The following is a 24381-nucleotide window of genomic DNA, read 5'->3' as shown; positions in this document are numbered from 1 at the left end:
TCAAATGTTTCCAGATGGCACACTGATTAACAATTGTGTGAATTTAATATTTGTTTAAATGCGCTGCTCTGTAAAATATTTCTTAATAGTGTATGAATGCATTGCAATGAATCTAGGCACAACTTTTCTTCAAGCACAACTTGCCTCGTTGCCTGAAGAAGTGGAAATCTCATTAGCTGATTATATAGACCAAGAGCAGTAGCAGAGCAGTGGTAAGAGATGAAAAAGACAAAAAAGTAAGCCAAGCTATTTCATAACTAATGAATGTTTCTCCTTTCTTTTTAGATGCAGGCCCCACGATCTTCATGCAAGCCACTTCCAGCATCAGTTCCACAGTTCTTGCAAGGGAACCTACTGGTAAGGACATTTCCTTTGGGCTGACAGCATTAGGAATGTTGACATCAGTTGCATACACTAAACTGAAAATAAGAATCTACAGTAGAGATTTGGGGTTTTTTTTAAGAAAGCATCTAACCTTTAGTGCTTTCAATTGGGCTAAACCACTTAAATTCCTTAAATAATCTGTCTGCAGCTTCTTTTGATATTTCCAAGCCTTCTCCATTTGTAGTTTTTTTTTTTTTTTCCTGTTGGAAACTTGAATCAATGCAAACCCCCACCCTTCACCAAAATATTGATTTTCGTAGGTGAAATTTATTCTAGCAGAGAGTGACCTATTGATGATCATGGCAATCATCAGCTATGCATCAGAGGTATTTTTAGGATCTTATGGTGTAGGTAGTTCAGATATTTGAATCTTATACTAGGGTCTGAAATAAAAAGAACAGCGTGAAAATGCAATATCAGAAACCTTGTAAATCTTCTACTCTTACAACCTAAAAATGAAAAAAAAACCAAAACCAACCCTGGAACTATCTATAATGTTTAAAAAATCTGGCTTCTGCCACATTCCTGAGAAACTCTTCCCTCATTTTGTGCAATACTTGCAATACATGCAAACCACAGAAAACAAGATTTATCTCACCTGCCATATGAGATCTGTAATAATAATTTGAGTCCAGAACTGGGTGATGCAGTAACTTCCTTTGATAGCCAATAGAGAAAAATACGTGCCTCCAAAGTCAGATCTTTTTCCTGTCTTTTAGACCCTAGGAGGAGATGAACTGTTCTCCGAAAACATCTCTTGCTGTGCACTGTTTGTAAAAGGAGCCTGGTCTGACTGTTTTAGACGTAGGTATCAAACTTCTAGATGCTTAAAGGATGTGAGATGACCAGTAATAATGGACATAATTTACTCTGAGTTTCAAAATAAATGTTATAAATTTCAAAACTAACTCTTTCCTTTTGCGTGTCAGGGTCAGCAGTGAATTACAGTAAAACAGTGGAAACATCCACATTTTGGCAGAAGTGATCCAGTTCTCGTGCCCGACTTTCAACCTCAGTAAAGCTCTTTCAATATAGCTTATTTATTAGGTACAATTTAAACTGTTAGCTATGACTTTTCCCTTTCTGTTCCTCTGTTCCTTTTTCCCTTGGGTTACTTAAGCAGGTTGCAAAGCTGGCAACATCCACATTGGAGCAGTTATTGAAATTCCACGTAATCTTCTGGTTTTGAAATTAAGCAAAGGTAGAACATTCATCCCTAAACCTGTAAGGAAACAGAATGAAACCTTAAAAATTAAAATAGCAAACTGAAATTGCGTGAAATGATTTTAATAGATCCAGGAGAAACAATGGAAACCTACCCTTAGGCATTGGTTCCCGAACACCTGTAAAGGAAATTTATGAAGTAGATTATGTGGTGTTTGGGGTGTGATTTTAAGGACTGTGTTCCTAGTTCAGAAACAAGAACAGACAATACCATCGTATGCTTCCATGTGGGAAAAATACACAAGAAGAAAAAGTATGAGAAGCAGCCAAAGGAAGATAAGCTATGAATGATGACTGTGAAAGAGTACTGTGCTTTCCTTTTGTTTAGCAGTGGCTTCATGGAACTGGATGGACTTGAGAAAAGCTAATTGGTTTAGAGCACAGATCCTGGACATTGTGCTTGGAGCCTGACACCTTGGATAAGCCACTTGGCCGTCTTGTTTTCTTTTCAAATGTTTTTTTTTTTTTTTTTTTTTTTTTGACCACAGTCTTGCACAAGGGTGCAACTGGTAAAAATGCCCAACATACCTATGATGCCATTTGGTAGGTTCTATTTGCTGGCAGTAATTGAACTCTTAAAAATCAATTTACTTTCTCTTTGACTGGGATTGCACTGACTTAAGAGAAAGTTTGGGAAAAAAAAAAAAAAAGGAAAATGTTAATTCTCCTGGTCATTGAATAAATGTGTTAAGGTAGTCTTAAATGAGAGAGAAATTTTGCCTGCTATATTATTCTTCCACAAACTGTGCATCTACTTTCCTCTTCTATTTTTATTTTTTTTTTAACTGTCGGTGGATATTGATTTTGTTTCTCTCATTGTTATGACAGAAGTGAGGGGTTTTTTTTTCAGCAGTACTCATGAAGACAAAATTTTAAAGCCAGTGTTAACTTGTCCAGAGTAGCTAGTGAAGGAGGAAGGAGCGAATGAAAAAGATGCTTTTCTCACCCTCAGAAGCAGCCACAACTGGACTTAGTTACTTGACAGTGGAAAACCTGTTCCAAGTACGGTCTCCCACTATCACGGCTTCATGGAGTCTTGTTAAAACACCTTCTTTTTTACAAAGTCGTAGTTGTCCTTGCCCATGCAAGGCAGTTGGAACTAGATAATCTTTAAGGTTCCTTCCAACCCAAACCGTTCTATGATTCTATATTAAAGCAGTACTACTGAAAGATCTGAAATTATATCTATTGCTACACAGCTAGACAGTACCAAAAAAAAAAAAAAAAAAAAAAAAAAAATTTACATAAAGTTATTTCTAGGAAGAAACAAACACTTTTTCAATGTAGCAATGTAATTAGCATAGGCTTCCATATCTGAATTCTAATGAATTCATTCCTATTTTTTAGTGTTTTATCACCACTCCCTCTTCCAGATCCTTCATGTGATATATTAGCCTGTTTGCATTTGATAGGCAATAAAAACAGACCAGTCAGTCTGTTAGTTCTATAACCCTCTTGCATTTAAGAAATAATATAAATAGCATAAAGACAGAGGGAGAAATCAATGTGTCAATTATTTATATAGAAAAAAAAGTCTACCTAGTAAAATGAAATTGCTTAGTTCCTAAAGGGCAGAGATGAACTTTTTTGGCTGCTTATGCAGAAATGTTATAAATATTTAAATGTAAATAATAAAATCTTTACATGTATAAATAAACATGAGATTGATATTACACAGTCTACAGCAGGAAAATATGACAACTGCTGCTTCTTCAGGAAAATGGATATTTCCTTTAACTGAATTGAGAATAAACTCAAAGCTAATAAGATACCTCACATACATTTTGATTCCACACTGCTTTTAAGCAAAAATTTCCCTTGGTTGTCTTTTTAGAAAAAGGTCTGAAGACCTCTCTGCAACCAACATTTAGGATGAAACAAAACACAGGTTCTGATTTCCTTAAATATAGGATACTTGGCTTATCATGGGGGGAGCTGAAGGAATTTTAAGAGCTCGTGACATAAAAGTTACCAGCTGTTTTGTCCATTATTATGGTTCTCCTGAGTCCAAGAAGGAAGAGGTTAACTGGGCTGAAGCCTGGGTCAGTAGCCTTAGGGGTGGAGCTTTTATGAAGAATAAAGTGGTGGTCCCTTGGCTTTCTATTTGCCTCCCACCTTAGCACTCAGGCCGGAGGAGCCTCTCCTGACCCATGCCTCATGCTGTGCCAGAGGTCATGGTCACCCTCCCTTGCTGTGCCACATGACCTGACTCACTGCTGCCTTCTGCTTTCATCATGAATCGGTTTATGGTCACCTAGTTCTATGAGGTTCACCTCAGCAGAAGGAGTCAGATTCAAGCTCATTAGCGCTATTTAACAGGAGGTTTGGTTTTGAACTTTTGGTTATGTGTATATGATTAAATAAAAAAAGTCACGGATCAGTTAGAGGTCAGTCCCATCCTGCAGGTAAGGGGAACAGCCTGGCTTGTAGACACATGCCTAAACTCTCTTTCCCTCCAGACAGGATGGCAGTATCCAAACTGCTTGTTGGGAGCAGTCCGTAGCATGTGCAAATCCCCCGGGCCATGCCCAGGCATTGTCTAGGAGAGTGCTAGCCAGTGCAAGTCAAAACTGTACAGGAAGCATGTGAACAATTACATATTCTGGATAATTGGGGGCTGGAGGTGGAGAACATGCTCTGGTTTTGATTTGTTTGTTGGTGTAGACATAGCCTTTGTTCCCAGAAGAGAGTTATGAGGTCTTGAAGAACTCCATGTTTACCAAAAGACTCTAGAGACAGTCTCTAAGACTGCAGGAAATTCTATGATTAGCCTCTTTTCCCACAGATACATTTATTTAAGCCATTTCCCTTTGCTAACATGAACTCATTTTGTGGTATATAACTTTTCTAGGCTCTTAATCCGTATAGCCTACGTATGGCTTTGCCAACTGTACATGACTGTAAATATGCAGAATGTAAAGATACTCCAGGACGCATAAGTAAGGAAGTTCAGGATTACCGTTTAACATCAAAAATAACAGCAGCAACGAAACAAAAGAAAGGCCTTGAAGAGGCCTTGAAATCACATCTCTATCTTTGGTGTTATTTGAATTGCAGAGTTCAAACGTGAGACCACCTGCCCAAGAGAGAGATGGAAAATGTTCAGGACTGTTGAGCACTCCACAGATTTTCACAGTGTCTCGGTGAAGAGCTATTTAGCACAGGTGTTTAATTACGACACATCGGGGAAGCTCATGGCATCCCACACTCCTTAGGCTCACGTTTCCACCTGTGCAGTGGACTTATTTCAGCAAAGAGGGCTGAAAAAGCAAGTACGCTGCAATGCTTGCAGGTTCCAAAACCGCTCTGGGGCTTTTCTGTCTTAGTGGGAGCAAAGAAGCTCATTGAAAAAAAGCCACGGGTACACACGGCATGAGCACAGGCATAATGCTCGATTAGGAAATTCTCTGAAGTTGCATTGTTTGGAATTAGAGGGTGGCTCGTGAGCAGTTTGGATCATGACACCATGCTGAGAGTTTCTGTCCAGAAGACTAAGGAATGAGAGAATCATCTTAAAAAATCAAGAGAAAGCCGTCTGGAAAATTTCCAGTGCAAACATTTTTTTCCTTCTGAAAATGCTGAGTTGTTGAGCATAGAGTATGTGGTGGAAACATTCTGATTTCAATTCATTCTAGTCTGCCCAAAACACACAAGGAAAGAATGGAATGTCCTGCTAAACTCAAAATACTTCATTTCAACCTTTTTTTTGAAATGAGATACTCTGAATTTCTATTTTTAAAAGCTTGTAATTAAATAAAAGTTTGTTCTAAGTTTAACTATAGCCTTTCAGAGTTACTAAAAAAACATTTTTCTCTATAGAAGTCCATCCCCTGTCATAAAAATTGCCCCCCCCTTTTTTTTTTTTTTTTTTAATCACATTCAAGCAAAACATATAACCTATTTCCTTCCTAGATCTGACCACCCATCTGAATGGGTGCAAGATTTCTAGTAGGAGAAACAAATGTATCTGCTTAAGTATATTAATATAGCACAGGGACCTGGTTAATTGTAGGTTCCAACTGCAGTATAAAAATAGAAACCATTGTCTCCAGAGCCATACATAGAAAGCAGATACTCAAACTGGATCGAGTCCAAGGTTCCTTGCACAGTTATGAAAATCTTAGTCATAACATAGAACCCTTTTGGGTTGGTTCCATGAACAAAAAGTAATAACAGTAACAAAAAAAAATTGATAACTGTGCCTTTTCAGAATAAGTTGACCATCACAGTATCAAGATAGTGTCAGCAAACACTCATTGTTTTTATCTCTGGAGCAGGATACCTCTCACCTAACTTACAAACATCAAGAAAGTGAGTCTAAATCAGTCCCCTAGGACCTTTAGACAGGTAATGGGGAAAGACGGGTTCCTTCAGAAGGTGATTTGTCCCTGCTGGGTGCCTATTTTGGGACAGGATGAAGGGAATATGAATCATTTATAGAGGGAGGCTAGATACCTTTGTTGGACTAGATGTTTAATTTAGCAGATGTTTTGGGTTTAAGTGGCAAGGTTTTGATAATGGGGTGGGAATGTGGGGGGCTTCAGGTGTGGCCTCTGAGAAGACTCCAGGAGCTACCCCCATGTCAGACAGAGACAGTTTCAGCCACATCCAAAATGGAGCCATTGCTACACAAAGCTGACTCCATCAGTGATGCTGATGGTGACTTTGTGATAAGATATTTAAGAAAGACTAAAAAAAATATTCTGTGCAGCAGCTGTGAGAGGAGTGAGAAAAATGTGGGAGAAACAGCCCTGCAGACAGCAAGGTCAGTGAGGAAGGAAGTGGAGGAGGTGCTCCAGGTGCCAGAGCAGAGATTTCCCTGCAGTCTGAGGACAAAACCATGGTGAAGCAGGTTGTCCCCCTTCAGTCCATGGAGGACCACGGCAGGGCAGATACCAACCTGAAGCCCATGGAGGACTCCGTGTTACACCAGATGGATGTGCCCTGAAGGAACCTGCACCCCTTGGAGAGGAATCCATGCAGGAGAAGGTTTTCTGCCAGAAACTGTGGCCCATGGGGGAACCAAGCTGGAGCAGCTTGTTCCTGAAGGACTGTACCCTATGGCAAAGGACCCATACTGGAGTAGTTCTCGATGCACTGCAGTCTGTGGGAAGGACTCACACTGGAGAAGTTTGTCAAGGACTGTATCCCATGGGAGGGACCCTACACTGGAGCGGGGGAAGAACATGAGGACGAAGGAGTGGCAGAGACAAAGTGTTCTGACCACAACCCCCACTTCCCATCCCCTCTGCACTGCTCAGGGTAAAGAAGGCAGAAGAGTCAGGAGTGAAGATGAGCCCAGGATAACATGGGGAATTGAGGGAAAGGAGGGTTTAGTTTTGTTCTTATTTCTCACTGTCCTACTCTCTTACTGATTGTCAAGAAATTAAATTAAGCTCCCCCAAGTTGATTCTGTTTTACCCACAACTGTAATTAGTGAGTGACCCTCCTGTCCTTATCTTGATGCACAAGCTTTTCCACTGTATTTTCCCCCCCTGTGATGCTGAGGAGGGAGAGGGATAGAGCAGCTTGGAGGGTACCTGGTGGCTAGCCAAGATAGACCCACCAGAGTGGACTAAGGTTAAGTTAGTCCCAGTGATGTCTCCGTGAGGTTTTAATTTCACTTGACTTCAGATGCTTAACCAGGCTAACAATATAAACATTCATATCTGAGCTAGTGACCCCAGCTTCTGTTATAGTGGGAGGGGAAGAGTAGGGACTTTCAGGCCAGAATTTATTGAGATGGAGGAGTAGGCACTTCTGAGGCAGAATTCATTGGGCTGATAGGAATTTATTGTAAATATTTCCATTTTTCCTTATTTATCCTAAAGAGAGGTTAAACAGTCCGTTCCAACATGATTTTTTTTTTTTTTTTTTTTTTTTTTTTTTTTAGTATTTCTGAAGTGAGACAAAACTGATTTCACCAACATTGTTTTATACCTTGATTACAAAATCTCAAAAATAACCTTTTATTTACAGGTGTGTTCTGATGATCAGATCTTTCATATGGTTGAAGTATTGGTCATTAAGCTTCTGTACTCCACAGGAAAAGAAATAATAGACATGCACCATCTCCCCATTACCTCAGTTGTGACTGAGGTTATGAAACAGTGATCTTTTGCAATACTTTCAAATTTGTTCTTATAGGAATGCAGATCTCCGGGTTAGGACTTGAGACAGCTACTTAGCCCAGTATCTAACTAGTGTTCGACCGTTTTCTTCAGCATGAAGGGTGAAAACTGCGGGCTGGTATACATTCCAGAAAGGTGAACTTCTTCTTATGAAACCAGGCTGTTCTCAGGCAGACACCACACAGTCTGGCACATCATTGTCTATCAGGAATTTATCTTCCATACAAACACACTTGGTCATAGAATCATAGGATCATAGAATTGTTTAGGTTGGAAAAAACCTTTAAGATCGTCAGGTCCAACCGTGGACCTATCACTGCCAAGTCCACCACTAAACCCTGTCCCTAAGCACTACATCTACATGTCTTTTAAATGTCTCCAGGGATGGTGACTACACCACTTCCCTGGGCAGCCTCTCCCAATGCTTGACAACCCTTTTGGTGTAGCAATTTTAATTTCTTAAACTAAATATCCCCTGGCACAACATGAGGCCACTTCCTCTTGTTCTATCACTTGTTACTTGGGAAAAGAGACCTACACCCACCTCCCTGCCTCCTTTTTGTTTTGTGGAAAGGTTATTTATCAGACACCTGACTTCTTTGCTCAAAGAGTTGCTCAAAGATAAGAGTGATGCCCCAGCTTCTCCTGTTGTCTGGATTCACACCACAGATACTTCCACAGAACAGTAGGGAATCTTGGAATTCTACCCAACTTGTAGAAAGCATGATACTTTAAGAGTTAACGACTTTTCAAAGTTATGATAATAGCTTAAGCTTTAAGAAAATTGGAACTTAATTAGTAAGAACTTGGATTTTTCAATATGAATCATGGAATCATAGAATGGTTTGGGTTGGAAAAAAACTTTGAATATCATCTAGGCCAACTCCCTTGCCATGGGAAGGGACATCTTCAATTAGATCAGGTTCATCCAACCTGACCTTGAACTTTTCCAATAATGGGTTATCCACCACTTATCTGGAGAACTTGTTCCACCCTTATGATAAAACCCAGTCTTCATTATGTCCAATCTAAATCTACACTCAGTTTTAGCAGTTTCTTGAGAATGGAATATCATTTCAACACAACATATGGGGTATTTAGAACCTTAATGCGAGTATCAATCATTAATCTCATCTCTCACTGGAACTACTAAATCAGAATCTCAAAAATTTGGAAGTTGGCTTTTGGTTTAACTCAGTCTTTCCATGTCCAGACCTCATGTCTTGAAGATAACTGTAAAAAAAAGTCACAGCCAACTGTGATTTTAGTATAAATACTGGACATGAAGTGTTTTGCTCACATTGCCACTTCCCTGACAACACTCAGAAATCTGTTCCAATTCCTGCTAGAATTACGAGTTTTTCTATTGACTTCTACATACTGGTAATAAACAAGGGATTTCTCAATGGAAGGGAACATGTGTATCCTGGCTCAAAGACCTCATAATTTAGTTACCATAAAGGCATCACATTGATTACAACCTTTTGACATGAATTTTTCTTTCTATTCACTTTTAAGCTGTTTTATCTGGAGCTTATATTTTTATATTTTTATTTCTGCTTTGCTATAGCCTCTGAAAACAATGCCTTGATTTCAGCTGTTTTCTTGCCTGGTGTGAAACAGTCATTACACTAATATTGGAAATCAGTATGTAATTCAGCTTCCTCGTTACTCAACAGAGTAAGGCAGGAATCTTTAAAGAGTAGATCAGCCCAATAACTCTCTGTAGAGAAAACCTTGAGAACTGACTTAGACCAGATGCTAACTAACAGAAAAGTAAAAATAAGCATGATGAATCCCAGTATCCCAGTAACAATATCTAATTCAAATCAGGTAAAATTTTACTGGTTATTACTGCTACATATTGAAAAAAATTGTCCTGTGTTTACTCTTGAGAAAGAATATAATTTGGTCTTCAGGGTATTCCAGTGTTCAGTATCAAAACACCATTGTGCAACTGTTTAGTCCGTGGCTTATAAGGACACATTTAGTATTTAGTAATTTAAAAAAGAGAAAGCACTATTTCTTTTTTTTTATTGGAGAACCCCACTGTTAAACATCTCTCTAGCTAATGTTTAATAACTACCTTGCTTTATCTTGTACCAATCTTGACAATAATTAACCTGAAACAACTGCAGTTGTTTTTAATATAGGAACATGTTTACTTTGACAATTTTAATTTGCTTGTTAAATAAAGGGTAAACAGTTAAAATCATGACACTCTGAAGTGAAGAAATGAAGAAATTCTATGTTTTTCCTTCTTTGGAGCCTAAGGGCATCTTCCTTGACGTGGAGTCAGCACTAGCAGACGAGGTTACAACATGCTGGGTTTGGCCAAGATGCAAACTGATCTCCCACAAAGATTTAGAGTAACTCTGAAGTAGCAACTAACATAAATTACGTGGAGGTATTTCGTTTGACTCTTTGCAAATCAAAGACTCCAAGAAGTGCTGGAGTTGTTTCTGAGGGGTATCATGCAAGAGTTGTTGGACATGGTTGCGGGTAGGGTCCATCTTTCTTAGGAGGGAAATCTGGGTGATGTGTGCCAGCACAGGTATGAAGGGCGGGAAGATGAGGGAGAGAAACCACACAGCACTAGGATTTCAGCCTTGATATGTGTATTAGAAGCATAAAGGTCTTCTTTAACTGCTAATTTCCTGGAAAAGAGCAGATACCTACACTGGCTGGGCATGACATTGACAGCTACTGCAGGTGGCCTGCACAGTTGCCACAAACCAGTCAATAGTAGCCAAGCAAACTAAACCTGATTGCCACATTTCTTTCTCATATATTCTTCTCCGCTAATAAAAAGCTCATGTCCTAAACCATTTTAAAAAGAAAGGCAAACTTCATATATCGCTGTTGAGATCTTAATTCTTTCCCAAATCTACAACATGCTCCAGTTAGACTTAGAGCAGTTTTACTTAATGAAGACATGAATTAAGAGCTGGAAAATAACATATTGTGCTGTATGTAAAATGAGGAAAATCATGCATAATGCTTCCCCTCATTTGTACGTATTACATTTGCGATTGTCAAAACCAGGATTAACTATCCCTCTTGGGTTGTTCATTCCAAAATGCTTAATCTATTCTCCCCTTGATACAACAGAGAAAAAAAAAAAAAAAAAAAAAAAAAAATCTACCCGTTTCCCATCTCTCATTAATTTCATTCTACTTTCCATTAGCACCCAAAATCACTGCACTTCTCATTAGTGGAAAAATAATTCACACGTATAAAGTGCTGCATAATGAAAGTCAAGTTGGGCGTGGGGTGGGGAAGAAGCTTTGCTAAATTTCACAAAGAACGTATAAATGCCATGGTTAAACGCAGATTACTGCCCTTCAGTTTCCTTGAGGGTCAGAAATTCTTGTCATTAACCCCTAAAATTTCCTGACACCTGCTGAAAGGAGTGAATGAAGAACGAGGGAAGGGACCGGACCGATGTCTGTCAGTGAATGATTCTCAGGCTGAAAAATTTCCCATCTACTTCAAGGTATTTGACTACCAAGAATTAGAAGCTTCACATTCTAGTATCCTTATACGGCAAATGGATCAATGCTTTAATCCACATTCCTTGTTGGCCTCAAGAAGTGTTTCTCTTATTCTTTGTAAGGATATTTGAGTGACTGACAAAGTAGACACCTTAGGGACATAAATTTTGGTGGGATTAACCATGGCCTTAGAATGACAGCCAGTTAACAAAAGAAAAACACAGACTGGAGCAAGACTTTCAAGAGCCAGAAAGTCACAGGTCTGTAATCACCGTTTTAAGACCCGTTTCTTCTGAACTGAGATGACCTCAGCAAATGAGAGAATGCAGTGAAACAGGTACAAGCCTCCAATCCCAACTGATCCCCCAAAGCTGGTACAAATCCAGAGTAACCACTAACTCCTGGAAGCTATCATGTCTGTGAGATATTTTACACACACCCCAATGTTTTCTCCTTCCTTCATATACATGAAGAAGCTTTACTCCCCTGAGATTTGTAATCTTTCCTCATCATTTGCCACCTGAACATGATTCTCTGTGACAACCTAATTTCCAGATTTCCAGATAACCAGATTTCCAGACTCTTTCCAAAGTGCATGAAAATTTACCTGCTCATTCCTGAACGATTTGGGTTTCTCTGTGCAGACTGCAAATCTGAAGATGAAATTGCCTGAAAAGAGCTTTTTTGAAACCCATTGTGTGATGTACTGAATATTATTTCCCGTTCTATTTTATTCCTTTCACCGAGCGACTAGGCGGACCGTTGGATAACACTATAAATAGATAACGTCATCCCACATTTTGGATCACTCAAGCTTTTTAACAAGGCTCAGATTTTCTCATCCAACTTTAGGCACTTAAGTGAGAGGCTTAATTCAGGGCTATCATCACCTTATCTTTCCTCTGTAGACAGTGGAACAAGATCGGTATCCCCGGGGGTGATTCTGGCCAGACTACAATATGAATCTCTTTCCCTCCCTAACTCCAGAGGACGTCTATTTGGGTCTTAATTGCCATAGCTCAGACAGTCAGGTGAGATGAATAGCAAGAAGATTAACAAACAAGAATCGGTCTTGACTATGGTTTTGTTGAAGCTAAATTAAAGATGCTTAAAACTCTAAGTTTAATCACAACATCACAAATTCAGGGGAATTCAGATAAGTTAATCTGTTTTTATCCCGGCTCCAGCTTTTTTTATTCTTGTTCTCAGTACTCAGTAACTAGCACAGGGAATGTAACTGCCTTGGCTCAGAAAAGTGAAGGTTAAACACATGCTTCTGGGTTTCATTCTTCATAGCCATCATATCTGACGGGATGAAATTGTCATCAGAAAAGCATGTGGGTACGAATAGGTGGGCAAGGGTCTTATGGTTGTGTGCTCCCACTTACCTTTAACTGCATGAGAAGCTGGAATGAAAGAAACCATAATATAGTTAAAAAAGCATACTTACTCTGCTAGCAAAAGGATTCTCACCGCAAAGTATTTACTCATTCTGAATCATTCTTCCATTTCTGCTTTCCACTTTTTCTGAACACTGTACCTTTGCGCTTTTTATTATGTAAATAGGAATACTTTCAGACAAAATGCTTTAAGAGAATTAATATATAAACATCCACGAGTGTTCCAAGACAATCGTATTTCTGTGATATGTCAGCACTGTGGCTTTGTGGAATGCCAGATACCGATATTAGCTGCATTGCCATGTGAAATGCAATAATCACACTTTTGATTTATCTGATGATAATTCAAATTATCTCACTTTAACTGAGTTAAAAAAAACTATGGAAAAACGTGAATCAGATACCAGTTGTCCTGGTACAAAAGAATTTGATTTCATTTATGATATGGGAGATCAGAATCTAGCTTAATCTTAGAATCACATTGGATTTTACATTATGTCATTGTCCAGAACATCTCAGACCATCTACAGGCAGATATATTCTGCTAAACCTGAGAAGGTGAAAGTTCTTAAATGTATATATTTGTATGATATCATACATTGATTTTATATAAGAATGTATATGCAATGTTTTATTTCTATTTTATACACATCGTGACTATCCAGTTTATTGAGCAAACAAAATAGTGCCTATGTTAGTGCAAATTTTTATGGCTGTTTTTTCTCACTCTTTAAACTAATTTGCATATCTATATATCAGCAGCAAGTTAACAGGACCGGAGACACGGAAACTGGACAAAAGACACCTTAAGAAGCTACAAACCAACAACCAGAAAAGCCTTTTAGCTGTAAGTCAGCAGACTTTTATGTCAAGCTTGGCTGACTAATTATTGCTTATAATTTGCATTAGGATTAATTAACTAATTAGAGAGGAATGTCTGAAGGCAAAGTTATGGCTCTGCTTGTCAAGCTGAGGACTTTAATTATTCTGATATTTTTAATTATAATCAGCTGCTGAATGAGTATTACATTGTCAGCTACTATAGCTGAAGCTGCAGTGGGTAGGGGAGCTGAAGGAATTGTGGGTATTGTACTACCACTTCACCTAGAACCATGGAAAGGTAATGCCAGCTACGCAAATATAATAGGAAAGCCTTCTGGCTTTAATACTCATTAAAAGCGTGTATACAGCACTATGCAAACTGTGACAGTTCAGGGTGATGTATCCTTTCAAGAGTAAGAGAGAAACTTTTCCTCAGGAACATTCCTGAGCCTGTATTCTCCTTTTGTTTAAAACCCCTTTTGGTGAGTTGGAATTGTCTCTTGGTCCCTGGACAGACGTAGATCGATGCATATTGCTTTGTAAGACTTAATGTACAAGGGACAGTAAAGAAAACATAGCCCAGAGCTGGGACAGAGAAAAAGGCACCCTCTTGCTACCTTTGTGTCTCTGGGGTAATGTAGAGAACACCAGGTTGTCCCTGTTGCAATCAACAGAACCCTTTCAGTGCTGCAAGGAGAAGTCCTCTCCATTGCAGAACAGGATTATTTCTGAGACACAACATATCTGATTTCTTTGCCAAGACTTCTGTGATATCTTGGCTTAAGGGCTTGATCTCACAGCCCTGTCAGGAGTAAGTTCGTTCAGCAATTTATTGAGGACTTTTCTTTCCTAAGTCTTTTGATGATAACCATCACCACAGCATATGGATGCTTCATTATCCTCAACAGATATAATCTCGCAATCCCTGCATCAATACTCACATTTAAAAAGGGGGAACTGGGGAATAGATTAACTAATGGCTGGAGTGGACTTCAGTACAAATCATCTGTCTGTTGCTTTGCTGAAATTTAAGACTCCAAATGTCAAAAGGTGCAAACCTGTCACCTGGTTTAGGTCCAAACTTTGACACTGATTTTTTTTGACATTTGGCCTATGGTGGTTCAGTATGTCTTAAATAACCACCTAAATTCTCTAGATCACTTCTGAAAAGCCAAATCTTGTCTGCCTAATAGTGATTCTTCCCTATTCTTATTGACTAGGCAGAGTCATAGGGTAAGCTAGCCTGGCTTTCTTCTGTAAAGTGTATAATGAATCAGTATGAAATATTGTTTTGGAATGCCACTCATTTAATCCTCTTTAAGAGATGCAAATATTAATACCTCCTATTTCTGTAATTGTGAAGTGGGAAATCCAAATTCAAGGTTCTAAGCATCCTGAAGTGATCAAACTCATGTCGTTCAGGATGTGAATACTTTGGTATTGCCAGGTTATGCAGTACCTTCTCTTAGGTACTTGAGGAGGAGAGAGTACAAAATTCGTTGAGTTATATAGTAAAAAAATTAGAGGAAGTCTAACTCAGGGTGGTAGCAAGGGTATTCTGTTGAGAAGAGGCCACAGTTCTGACAAAACTCCCCAAAATGTGCATGCCTTTTACATTAGACCTTTATGGATTAATAGTGTAGTCCTGGAGACAGGACCCTGGAGTACTTCATACTTCCCTGAACTGAATGTACTTACTGTTTAAAGGCCAGAAAGATCACTTTCACATCACAGTCTGGCTGGTAGATCACTTCCTGGCTATGTCCCATGTTTCAGGCACCATTCAAAGAGACTTGAGTAGGGTTCAGGCATTGTTCTGCATAAGCCTAGATTATGATGTACATCTCCAAAGCAGACATTTCCAGCTGTGTAGGGTAACTAAATCAACCCTGAACTTTCAGTGGATCAGGAAAGTGTTTAATCACATTTAGGATTAGACAGTCTTCAAAAATAAAAAACTCTGTCACTGTCAAGGGCTTAAGGACCTTTGGCCTATAACCTAGTTTAGGCAGAGTTGAAGACGAAAGAGTTCCACACCAAATTTCTCAAGGCCTTCTGTTCAACATGCACAGAAATGAGTTCCCCAGAGGACACGGAGGTCCACCTAATCTCTAAACATAATATGGAGATGTAGATCTGTCTCCACTGTCTACAGAGGAACCCTGGGACGATTTCATCCCAATCCAAGGAAGTTCAGTTAGATGGGATGAACACATAAACCAAACTAGAATTAACAAAACACGTAATTCTATTGATCTAACTTCTTGTACCTATCAATAGGGGTAGCATTCACCCGGCAATATTAACTACATATCCTATCTGCTCCATAAATCAATGGAAACATTCCCATCTGACATTTCTAGAGCTTAATTCATTTCATACCACAGAAAAAGCCTGAAAGAGCACAGAAAAGTTACACCCAATGTTTATGAAGTGGAACAGGTTAAAAAAAAAATACTTCTAAATTTTCAGTTAGGAGATTTTCTGAGAGCTGGAAATCCGTTGGAAATAAAGATGGCTAAGAAAAAAGGCATGTCAGTCTGCAGATGAGATTTAAACATCCCCTTCCTAATAATATTGAAGCCCAAGATCACAAATCCCCAGTGACTGTCCAGACTCTGTTTTGTGAATTTTATTTCTAGGAGTGTCTACAGTGTAGAAAGACAGTCTAATGACAGAATTCCAAATTTTGAATTGCAGTGGAATGCAAAATATGTAGAATAGAATTCTGCATTGCCTAAATGCAGATCTCCCAAGATCACATTAAAAGTATTCAGAAGATTGAGGTCTTGAACCTAAATCTCTGAAAAGGAACTTGTAGGGACTCTTAGATCCCAGAATAATTATTTATGGATAATATTCCTCAATTGAAAAATACTCAAGTTACCATGTGTTTGTAGGATCTTACCTTAAAAATAGAAAAAAATACCCCAAAATTTCTTTGGATAGGCACAGAGCATAAAGGCGAACAAAATCTACTGGACTGTTCTTTTTCACTGTATCCATTAAGTGGTTTCAAATTGCAAGGTAGACTTTCTTCATTCTGCCCTCACAAGTTCATCCAGACCACTGAAATCAATGAACAGGCCAAGAGTAAATATTGTACCTTTAAGGGTGGAAAGAAGTACTGCTTATTCACCTTGTGAATGTTACAAGAAGTGATCCCACAAGCAGTCATCCAGTTTGACTTCCCAGTGTAGACATTATCACTTCATAGGCTTGCTCGACCTAACATTGCTCTCAGTTCTTCCCAACGGGAATTTTTACTGACATTAGCAGAGTATCTCCAAGTTTATGCTGTTCCCCAAAAGAAGATATTTTGACTGTTCAGTTTTCTGTAACCCTGTATGGCAGTGGTCTTGTGTGCCTCAGCAAAGAAGAAGCAAATAGGTAAGAGGGAAACCATGAAAGGTAAATTGCCATGGAATCGTGTATGTGTCCATCATCTCATCCTAAGGCAACAAAATTCAAGCTTGCCCAAAGTTTGGAAGCTTTGAGCAATCCCTGCTGAAGAAAAATATTGCTTATTTAGTCCTCTCCTCAGCAACCACAAAAAAAGAACAAACAACCCCCCAAAAAATAAAAATAAATCACTCCGGTATTTTTATAATGGCAGTAAATGTGTAACATTTCTATGTACTTTCTAACTGAAAAAAAATAAGAGATTAGTACCGTTTTGGATCCATGCTCTTCTGTAAACCCTGTGTAAAAGTGGTGTGTGCAAGAACAAGATTTGAATCTGAAACAGCATATTTCCATTTGAGAAATTAAAGGGTGACATCTTACTGGAAAGATATTTACTCAGAATATACCTCCAAAAAGCAGAATATGTTAGGTTCCAAATGTATGCACATGTTTAAAAAGTTAATGTTTTAAGCTTTCTGCCTTCTAGCCAAGTATATCTAATCTAATTAGTGCTTTCCAGCCAAACGTGGCCATAAGCAGGCCCAGAGTACATCGACGACTCAAAAGACACTGCTCACCTCAGGCCTTTCCTGCTCCCCAGTCTATCCTAAAATTTTGAACGTACCTTGCAAATTATGACTTAGTTTTATGAGTTTGTCACTGTTTAACTTCACATTGCTACAAGTGAACTCAAGATGTCCGGACTTTACTTTCACCTTTTTATCAACAGTCCTACACTGATGTAAGCAAACAGAGCATCAGGTGTTCTGGCATGGAAGGAATCCAAAATATTTGGTAGCATTTTTGTCCCTAAAGCATAAAACAAGGACAAATTAAGAAGGTATTTTGCATTTTTATCCTTAATGTAGTAATGTAGTTAATTTTATGTCCACACTGTAGTTCACAAGCTTTTAATTGTATTGCTTCAGCTGTACTAACCACAATGCCATGAGCCTCAGAAGGCTACGTTATGTGTCCATGTCTGGAGAGCTAGATTCATCGTAGCTCAGATCTATACAAAGCCATATCTCCTGGAGGGACACATGGTAGAGGAACAAAGGATTTATACATGACTGAAGAAATTTTGACTCTGAAGTAACTAAGTACACCATAGACTCTGCATGACTTTGAGTCCTCATTCCCTCCCCACGCAAGGTCACCCACCAACAGAATGATAGCAACACTCACTTTATCTGGTTACTTCTATATCAAGCTGTTTCAGATTACAGTGACCCTTGTCACATGTATTGCACATGACCCACAAAAGTATCACGTCTTGTCAGTGGATCCACAAAAAACTATAATGCCAGTAATAACCGCAATAGTGGAAATACAAGTAAATGTTTATTCTAATCATGAACATCTGTACAATAGATAAATAATTTAAATAATGTTTTCACCATAAAATAAAACCTGTGAATGTACCAAGCAATGAAGGAGAAATCAGAATCAAGTGTTCACTTTTATCTCCAATTCAGCCTCTTGAAACATGAGAGAAACATAAAGGCGCACACCAGCCAGTCCCTGAAAACATATCTATTTTGGGTATAGAAAGTATATTACGAAGTAAAAAAAACAAAAGATGAAGCGTGAACAGTCATGGCTCATAAAAGAAAGAGAAGACATGGTCAGAAAAGGTGGAATTCACCTAACATCCGATATCTTTAAGCAATTCACCCTTTTTAACATCTATTTATGACGAGTTGCACACCAGCAGTTCCAATAGACTGCCTAGATTGACAAGCCCACCTATAGCTATCTGCACTGAACATTCACAGTTATTTGGGGTAAGTAATCTTATGTCAAGAACTCCACTTCTCAAATATAATTTCGAGAACCAACTTTTAGGCATAAAAGGTTAGTTGAGGTAAATGCCTTGGTCACATGTCTGTTAAATGCGTACACTGAAGATAAACTGGCTGTTGCTTCTCTGGGCAAGCTTAGTTCTCGAAAACGTAAAACGTCGATACAGAGAAAGTAAAGCCATCATAGTTCTGCAGTTACAAAGAAAAAGTTATTCGGTAGTTTGAAATTTGTGATATTGACATTTTCCATAGCTTTAGGAAATAAAAGAAAAATATTTAGTTAAGAGAAACAGGACACTTTGTAGTCTTAGTTTTACTCCCATTCCAGAAGGACTTAGTGGCAAGATAAAGACTCCACTATTGCCACTTTTCTGTCATCTAGCTTGGACTACAGTGAGAAAAAAAATAAAAATCCTTTCAATCTAAAGAATATAAGCTAAGTGCTTTCAGTGTTTTCTGGTGTGATCTGGGGAGAAAGGAGGAGGTGAAAGGGGAGGAGCTTTTGACCCATATAGTTTTACCTTTCTCCACTGAGGAAACTTTTTTACATAAATGCCTAAATGTACATACTGGCTGAATAACGCAGCGATGACCAAATGGAGGTAATGTCTGCCCAGGACCAAGGAAAATGATACATATCCACTCTGGGATCATCAGGAACTCATTACCATAAGCCTTAATTCATGCATTTTGGGTGAACCTTGGTCAGTTTGGGGATCTATGCATTGTAAGTCAAGATTTTCAGAAGTAATTAAGGCTCGGGATGCAAATTTTTGAATTCTTATCACAGCTTGATTTGCCAAGAGGTGATCTGTGTTTCTGAAAAACGAAATAGTAAAGCATTTCAGAATTATTTCCCATCAAATTGCTGGGGCAAAGTGTGTGGGAGAAACCCTGGTAAGAGATTAGAAGAAAATAACAGGCACAACTTGAACTTTGAGCCAAACATTCTGGGTGTTTGCAATCAGAAAATATTTAATAAAAGCTTCCTCTTTTGTCAACACATCCCAGTCTTAGGTTAAATATAGCATTTATATAGAGCATACCTTCAAACTTGGTGTTTTTCTTTAGCTGTTAGTATCTTTTCTGAGATACTAACTGTTGTTCTGACATCCAAAATTGTGTTTGAGAATGTCAAATCAATAATAAAAGCAAAATCATTAGTGGATATTATTATTTTTCATTCCCTCTTCCCATTAGATCAGCAGAGGTCTGAAACCAAAAGGGAAACAGTTGTTAAAGTTACCACGTTGGTACCTACAGATTCCAGACATGGATTAGGGGTTTTTTTCTTCATATTTTGAATGAACAGTATTTTGTCTTTTCTTTTGTCATTTCTTAGTTTTTGTTTAAATAAGGGGAAGATCTAAGAAATATTTTTCAGCCCATAATCAGACAATCATGTAGAATTTTATATGATTATCGGTGCCTTTTATAACTAGTTCATTTTTTAATGGCTGTAAATCTGTCTCTTTATTCTACTGTTTTCTAACAGTAAACCAGTAATTAAACAGTAGAAAAACAACTTGTTTTTCTAACCACCTGTGTCTTAGTTGAAATAGTTCTTCAATTCATTGTCAACACTCTGATGTCTAAAACACCTGGCTGGGGAGGCGGCTGTAATGGATCTTCAAATTTCTGAGGAAGTTTGACAAACTGCAAAACATTCTTTAGTAAATTAAAAAGTCATATGGATCTATTTTGAATCGAATAAGGCATTTTACACTGATAAAATTAAATTATGTGACTCTGAATCCAACAATTGACACCTTTAGAATTTCAGTGTTGGTTTGTTGGTTTGGGTTTTTTTTTGTTTTTTTGTTTTTTTCATATTTTAAAGAAAAATAAAATTAGAAATTAAAAAAAAACAAAACAAAAAACAACACAAACCTCAATCAAAAATTAAGGAAGAGTGATCTCTATTAAAAAACAAAAACAAAAACAAAAACAAAAACACCCAACAAAACCACCATCCCAAAACACTTTAGAAGTGGAACATTTCTACATCTTTAAGAAAAATTGCTAAATAAACCTTGCTTTCCAAAAGAAAGGCCACAGTAAAATCAAGAGGACCTTGAGAGATCTGTGTCCAAATTTTCAGTTTGCATCAGCTATATGAATGAAAGAAACTACAAAATTATTAAATGAACATTCTTTGGTCTCTCAATCTGTTCCCTGATAATTTCTCTGACATCAAGAGCTGTGTGTATATAGACACAGGGGGATCCATTAATATCTGGACTGAAAGTTAATGAATAGTCCAGGAGTTTATTGGTGAGACAGTCTGATTACTACAGAACTGGATGTTGCTAGGAGAAAAGTGAAAGAGGAGTCCAGGGTTAGAAAGGACACAAGTGGGAAAGGGCTGATAAACAAGTCAAGAGTATTCTTTTTTTTTTTTTTCCACAGGTACCCTGGGGTCACCACACCAGTCTTCCCCTAGTCCTTGGTTGTGATTCACTAATGTTAGGTAATCACTGGCTTTGACTCACCAGGGTGCCTATTTTTTTATTGCTAATGGGAGGATATTAATTGAAATATTCTCCCAATTTAGGTATGGTACTGTCAAACAGCAACAACAGTAAAAAAGCCAGGGGAAACCTGCGGGCAATGCTGTCTTTACAATGATTCTTTTCCATCACCGAGCACTTTGGCATTCTTGCATCCCTAAAAATTAAAACTTACAAAATTAATCATTTCCCTTAGATAGATAGATAAACCCTTGCCTGCAAGATCTGTGTGCCGGGGGTGTTCTTTAATGCCATATAAATACTTAGCCATGGGCTTGCCTGGGTAATCGTGCCTGAACTCTGCCCTGAAGGCAACCATCCTTGGTGCTGATGAGCCACTGGAAGGAGCACATTGCATGTTTAGATTAAATATATGTTGGACACTTTTTCCCTAAATTATCTGCTTTTCCCTGGAATTATCTGCTCCGAGGAGTACAGTTTGGGACCATTTCTGTTTTATTCAAATCAAAAAATAATGTCCATTATTCTCCATAGGTGCTGGCTGTACTAGATGGATCTTTGGTATAAAAATAGATTTCTAGCATTGGTAATTATAAATCTTTTCCAAAAAAAATTTGAGCCTACTCACATACCTGAGGCTGAATTATATTTTGTGGTGTGCCGGTGAGGACCTTGGGATATTTTTCACCTTCTTTTATTGCACTGAGAAAACATCAAGCAGACATTTGCTGCACAAAAGATTTCCTGGGCAGGGATATTGGGGGACTATCTATCCCTCTCATCTTCAAAGTTACTTTCAATATATTTTGATTTTCTCTTAGGAAAGTGTAACTACATTCCAACTAAACAAGAGAGAACAAATTGTATGTGACTTTTGCCCTGTATTCTCAGAGTTCTATCATATAGGATACCCAAATAGGATACAGATTAGCCATTAAAGAACTAATTTTATATTTTCCCTTCTTCATGCATTTGATACAAAGGAAACCCTTAAAAATCCTCATCTCTTATATTCTTTGCCCAGATGAAAATTCCCCGCACTTTTGTCCATGTAAACACAGAATTAGTCTCCTGCAAGTTTAGGTGGTGGCAGTTCCTGAACACAGTCATATTTTGCAGATAACAGGATTAGCTTGGATGTGGGTAATAAGTTGGTGAATCTCCCCCTGGCCATTTCTCAACACTGTGAGAGCACTAATCCTTTATGCTTTGATGTCTTCTAGTTTTCCATCAGGTGCAGCTCGGCACTTTTGTCCTGGGGCAGTCAGCGCTCTTATAAGATCTCATAGTGTCCTCATTAGCTGCGCCTATTTACCCAGCCAGCCTGTTGAACCCAATTTATAGTTTATGTGATTAATTCCCAAAGTACAGTAAACCCTAGCTTTAAGGCTCTCTATTATAGGACTGCATCTCATATAAGGGCAAACACTAGCTACTGCTCTTTTGTTATATGGCTTCACTATATATAAAACTGTAATAATTTTGCTCTCAACTACACATTAAACATCATTATATATACCTCTTTTCAGACATACAGCCTATAAAAATGTTACACATTGGATCATAAAGAAACATGCATGCACAAGAGTCATTTCTGAGTTATTTTCTGGTTTTATTTTAAAAATGTATGTCTTTAACATTTTATATTACAATTATTGATATTGTTGAGTAAGTCTAACAAGGCACATAATTTAGAACTGTTTATCCATGGAATTGCAGGTGACAAAGGCTTAGCAGTCAAAGTAGAAGCCTATAACCACTGGTTTTTTTTTTTTTTTTTTTTTTTAAAACATGCAGGGTTTGTAGATAAAAGACTTATGTTGTGAATTTTTATGCAGTCATTTAAGTCAACTGATGACATCTGTCAGCTCTGCTGTATTTCCTCCTATTGGGATATGAACTATGAGAGTTGGATCTCTGGTAATTTGCATGCGAAAGAACGTTGTGTCTTTTTTAAAATAGATGATCATTTCCAGCTCTCTCTCCTCAAGGGTTCATTGGGAGAGGCATCCTGCATATCTCTTTTCATACGTTTTCCATCCTTCTAGTTTCAAAAAACCCACAGCTCCTCGGAAGTCTCAGTTACAGAGGACGATCCCCATCACAGAGGCAAAACACAGGATCAGAAAATCTCAGGGTATTTTGACTAAGATGCTCAAAGTACTGAGCAGAGAGGATAACAGAAAAGCTCCGTTGAATGGGATCACATTCAGTGTAAGCACAGGTAACCAAAGCTGTTTGTTTAAACAAAGAGACCCAACTCGCCATACAAAGGCCATACTGGAATCAGTTATGACACCTGAAAAAAAACAAAAACAAAACAAAAAAACCAAACCAAACCAAAACAAAACAAAACCTACCCTACAAATATCAGAAGGACAAATTGCTATTTTGAAGCACTTTATAAAAATGGCAAGCATATAGCACTGAAAATTGAATTTTGATTTTAAATGTGGTTTGGTCTGTTATTTTGTTCAGTAGCCTTAGTCCTGTCTGATAACTGGTATGAGATCCCAACTAACCGCAAAATATCCTCCTTTTCTGAAAACCCTAGGGAAGGTACGCTGTAGCTCTGTGACCTTCCCTTAAGCTACATAATCAATAAATCTTGAACTTGACCTGGAGTGATGAACCACCTGGAAAAGCAAGAGAATTATTTCAACTTCACGCCCTTTTGACCCTTAGTATTTCCAGTGAGACCCATCTACAATGATATCTATCTACAGAGGTCTGGCCTGGGACAACTGACATGGATATGCTCACATGAGTATATAGAAACTGATAACTAATATTCGTGAATATATGTTAGTTAGGTACACAGGTATATATATTTATATAAAATGAAACAAGCAAAAAAAGAGAGATGCCATGGACTTTCATAGTAATTAAAAGGCTTTATGCACCGTTCTATCCCAATTCACCTTATTTTTGCAAAAAAGCAGAAGGTATTCCCTTTGACTGAACATTAAGCCTGAGATGTAGACATTTGGGCACAAGATGTTTTAACAGAAAAAGAGTTGATCAACTTTCTGGCATAATAACGAGCCAAATTCTGACTTTTTCATTGAGCTAACTTTTTTTTTTTTTTTTTTTTTTTTTTTTTCCCCAGTGCAGTTTTCTTTCATTGGAATGTGAAGATCTGGTGGATTTTGTTGAATAGTCATCTCAACAATGAATGTAATGGATGTCCCAGCATCTCAGTCAGAGCTGGAACTCCTAAGCATATCCAATGAGCACATGCAAAT

The sequence above is a fragment of the Athene cunicularia genome, assembly GCF_003259725.1.
Source record: "Athene cunicularia isolate RWA chromosome 3 unlocalized genomic scaffold, athCun1 chr3_part1, whole genome shotgun sequence".
Classification (NCBI taxonomy): domain Eukaryota; kingdom Metazoa; phylum Chordata; class Aves; order Strigiformes; family Strigidae; genus Athene; species Athene cunicularia.
This window is presented reverse-complemented; position numbering follows the sequence as displayed.